Below are 5,169 nucleotides of genomic sequence, written 5' to 3' on the forward strand. Positions count from 1 at the left end.
TCATAGTTGATACTCTTAAGTCTTCATTGTATCTCCAGGATAAACCACTTGCTGTTTCTAGCAATAATCTGCGCTTGGAAGTACTTTCTTGAATACCTTAAAGGCAGACTAAGTTAAACTTCAGGCTTAGTGCTGTGGGATATCTACTTAAATGCTCTAATGTAAATGCATCTTTAGCATTTATTGTATTACTGATTACTAATAGAAAGAATGAGGAAGGAAGGCAGTTACAGCAAATGATGAAAGGTAGACTAAACCTATACACTTTAAACTGAGCTTTAGAGGTGAGAAGAGGTTTAGGTTTCAGTGCTTTCCTGTCTTATTAACTACACTAAGTGGCTAATGGGTCAGTTTGAACACTGTCCTGTTAACCAGGCTAAAAAACAAGGTGAAAGCTGTGAGCGTGTATTGTTTTACTGACATACCACATGAAGTATTTGTAGTATGACTATCTGGGTAATTTATCAAGGCTCCTGAAGGCATTTAACATATGCTTTTGCATACAGTAAATCCAGTGGGAAGGGCAGGGGGTAATGGAAGGGATGGTAACAATTCAGAATGATGTTATGCAGCTAGTTGAAAAGGGCTGTATTTATTCCTAAAATATTTATTCATAAAAGAGCTGTATTCCTTCTAGGGGAGGAGGCCCTGAAGACAAAAAAGACAAAACATGCTGTCTTGTGCCTCTTTTAAATGAGTGTTTTAAAGGGGGGAGGTTCTTTCCAGCTGGTGTGTGGTAGGCTTGAGTGAGGACACAGGTAACTCAAAACTAGTGAGCAGAAACCACTGCTTAGGCTCTTCTTCCAAGTGCAGTTTTTCTGTATTTTCTGTAGTTTTCTGTAGATTGCCTCCTAAGGATAGATCATTTAATCTTTCTTCTCTTGAACATATAAGACTACTACAGTTCCTGTTTTTTCCTATGGTCTCTTAATTTGGGTCAATCTTGTAACAGTGGTTTAAGCTCACTTCTAAACTAGCCAAGCAGTTAGTTATATGTATCAACACTTCTGTAATGGGGTACTGTTTTGTGAAGCCATATTCATAGGGCTTGGCATAAATGTGGTTATAATGATTCTATTTCTTTAACTTCAAAATAGTTACAGTTAATCTCAGGCAATGTAAAACTGATTAATCCTTCTTCCATATGATTTGCAGAGAAAACTTGTACTTGAGTTTTTTTTCCTGTTTTAACTTTACATCTCACTACTCAAATTCTTTTCTTAGTGTCCACATCACCTTGCAAGTCTGGACACAAGAGAAAGGACCTGCTGTTAACTGATGGAAGTGAGGCTTTTAGTATAAGCTACACTGGCAAATCCCCATTCCCCAGCATTGAAGATGCTAGCACAAAAACTTAACACAACTGTTTGGCATTCCTCTTTGAAACTGCTTTCTGAAAAGCAGTTATCTGAAAACGTCACTCCCTCCCTTTGTGTGTGCATGTCTCAATCAGATGTGCTGCTGTCAGGAAGGATTGTGCTTTCTCTTGCGTTAAGCTGGGTTGCTGTGTTAAATCACAGCGACTGGATCTGCTGATGCCTCAAGATACTAGTTTTCCTTCTCTGCAGGCCACATCCGCAGTAGACTATCACAGCTTTTTAGGAACAGTAAAATCACAAGTCTGGCAGCCAGAATGCAACTGACCTGCTGCTGTTTCTCCACCACAATTCAGCTATAGGAGTGAGATACAGCTGGTGCTGGGAGCTGACAGCAGCTGCCAGGCAGCGCAGCACAGCCCTGTATTGTTTCTGTAACTTGCAAAAAAAAGCAGGTAGGGGGGGAGAAGCACAGTTTGCTGTGTCTTACAAAGAATAAGGCTTTTAACAATTCAAATCCTCCCTGAAAGATCCTTGAGGCAGCTTTGGCCAGGCTCCCTCTGCATGCAGGCAGGATCATCTCTGATGCCTGCCTGCCTATGTCAACGTGAAACAGCAAATGGAGCTTTCACCGGAGATGAATAAATAGCCATAATGGTTCTGGACTGAAATAAAATACAGCATGCACTTACAGGGCCTTGGCAGGGAGCAAAAAGGAGCTACTGTACTTGGTACCCAGGCAACAAAGCTGATCACTGGCAAGCAGTCCATTTGTTTTTTCCTGATGTGAAATTCACTGTTTATGGCTTTCATTTTCAAAGTATGCAGAGCTCCTACTGACTCGGGGTTAAGTGTGATTGTGTTATAATGTGCAAACGGAGACACGTATGATTTGTATCTGCCGTTTTCATTAAGCAGGGGTCAGCCAATGCACTCGGAATGCAGCCTGGTCTGACTTGCATCAACACTGCCTTAGGAGAAAGCTTGACAGGGAATTGGTTTGAGCCTCAGCCTAGCATGGGACTGAAGTGCTCGTCTGAGGAATGGTACTAGAAAAGGCAGAAGGGTAAGCAGAGGTGGTGTGATTTTTTACAGGTCACAGACCGTCTGTGGCAGAGCTGGGAATAAATAGCACGCAGCAGTTAAGGTCCAGCCCACTCTGCTGGCTCAGAAAGCCTTGCAAATGCCGTTTTTGCTGCCACACCAAAAAGAATGTTATTTTTATTCATAATTCCCTTATTATAAAATAAAATATGACCCAGGAATCAGCCATCTTTCCTAATTTTAGAAGCCTACAGCTTTCAAGGTGCTGTAAAGTCAGATTTGGCAATTGTCTAAGGTGGCACCATAGCAGATTTTAAATGGTGCCCAGCAGAGCTCAGGAGTCCTGGCAGCCTGTGATGGCATCCGTGAGAAACTGCCTGTTCCCACCAAGTCCAGAAGAGAGCAGAGTCAGAAGGCACAGCCTTGTAAAGGGTCAAAACGTTACCAATTGCCTGTGCCCTTGCTTGGAGAGAGCATCTCCTACCTTCAAGTAGCACACTTAACCTCCGATTGGGCAGAGAATCAAACATTTTGACGTCATTGCTCCACCTGCAATAATCTCAAAAATTTGCTGAACTCTGCTCTGGTGTTTGCCATCTGGAAACTCTCAGACTTTCCTCTGCATTGGGTTTTTCCCCCGGCCATTACACATCCTCCTGCAGCTTGTCAGGAAACAACCGTGCAAGATTTGTCTTGTCTACATACACCAAAGGAAAGGGCATTGCAACCCAAAATTTGCCCGTGTTCTTTTCGTTTAAATAGCTACATCTCACTGCACCGCGTTGAACTGTGTGAACTGGAAGTCAGTATAGACCATGGCCATATAAGCCTATTGCAGATGTAAATAAAGAGAACAACAAATAGAAAGGCGGAAGGAAGCCTGCTGTAATTACCCGAGACAAAGAGTATTAAATAATACAATAATTTCCCCAGGAAGAGATTATAGAGGATTGTGTGTAATGTCTCAGTTCTGAAGGGTTTAAAAAGTCACCTTACAAAGAAAGTCTAATTAGAAGACTACAACTGTAAAGGAAAATGGTTATTTCATAAATCCTTTCGTAGAGTAATTTGGAAAAATACTGGTTTCTCTTCAGAAATAAAATAAATCATTTATTTGCATTAAATTATGCTTTGGGTGAAGACCCAAGACTCAAGGTTTTTGAAATTCACTTTGAGATGTTTTTCATTCCAGTTTGATAGTGTAAACAACTGAAAGTAAGATGAATTTATTTCCATTACATCTTAATTTCCTCCCCTTTCCCCTCCCCTCCCCTCCCCTCCCCTCCCCTCCCCTCCCCTCCCCTCCCCTCCCCCCCTCCCCTCCCCTCCCCTCCCCTCTCCTCTCCTCTCCTCTCCTCTCCTCTCCTCTCCTCACTTTTTTTATAAATATGCAGGCTTTTATAAATTATTTATATAAGTAGGAATTTGTACACCTATAAATGTACAAGTTTATTTCCTGAGGAGCATGTGGATCACATGGTTATGGTAATTTCTAACATTCAATTTCATCAAAAAGTCAAAAAAAGAAAAATGAGTCGTCATACCCAAGCAGCAGTTTCTGTGGACACGAGGTCCAATGAGGTTAGATCTGAAACTGTTGTTTGTGTCAGAATTTGTGTTCTCACTTCCCATAAAAGTAAAAATAACCCCAAAAAGAGGAAGGGAACAGAAAAAAGGGTGAAACGAGACGCTGTAAATAGCGTTTGCACAAATGCCCCGGTGGCACAAGTCACTGGTTCGACCCTAAACCTCACCCATGGCTGGTGCGTGCCTGTGTGGGTGGCAGGGGAATGCCGTGCCTTTCCAATACCTCTTGGCTCCCCACCTGGGTGGGCAAAGCGCGTCCTGCAGCATGGAGCTTCCAGGGAGCTGGCCCATGCTTCTGCCTTTGCCGGGCTGCTTTGTGGCCTCCCAGGTGTCCCAAAACTCTTCTTAACAAGTGCCGGTCTTTGTCTTGGGATGCCTCAGCCTTTTCCTTTATGAAAGTGCTAGGAAACAGGATTTCCTTCTTGGAAGGGTGAGAGCGATGCTCCTAATTTTGTGCCTCGAGCTTTGCACCACGCAAGGGCTGGCAACAAAGTGGGGTGGTTTCAAAGGAGCCCAGGAGGCTGGAGTGGGGATCTCAAGCAAAGATCCTCCAGACAGGAATGCCCCACGGATGGGGACACCAGATCCTCACTGACTTCCGACACCCAAACCAGGCTTCTCACTTTCACTTGCTGCTGGAGGTTTGCAGAAATCTTGGCGTGGATTTGACCAAATACATGCAGTAATCACTTTCTGTTCACACTGCATATTTTGCTCTAAGAGTAACTTTAACTCCAGTGTACTTGTGCATTATAGATCCTTTCAGTGGCAGAACAGCATAAACCTGGTAACGTGGGTATAAATACACATCAAACTAGCTTTATTTTGGAAAGCAGCTAATATTTTATCTCTGGAAAAGCTGAATGCTCTGCAAGTACAAGCTTGCCGACCTCTCAGAAATACATGTGGTGATATGCTGGGCTCAAGATACACGTGTGAAGTTACAGAGACAGAGGGCAGGAAGCGTAGGAAGCTTTAAAAGCCCATCTCCAGTGAGTCACCGGAGCCTGGAGAGCAACCACCCTGTGCAGCTTGATATCCTTCCAGTGCATGATGAAGAAAGAAATAATTTTAATAGCTTTAACTGGTGCTCACCAGATCTGGTCCTGAGGGAGCCGGACTCGGGATCTAGTGGAGCTAAGTGTTACTGCTTGGTTTGTCCCCTTGTGGTAGCTGGAGGTCAGCAGGTCGACAGCTTATTTACACTTTTTGTCCCAGAAAT

The sequence above is a fragment of the Anser cygnoides genome, chromosome 5 (genome assembly GCF_040182565.1).
Source record: "Anser cygnoides isolate HZ-2024a breed goose chromosome 5, Taihu_goose_T2T_genome, whole genome shotgun sequence".
NCBI lineage: Eukaryota > Metazoa > Chordata > Aves > Anseriformes > Anatidae > Anser > Anser cygnoides.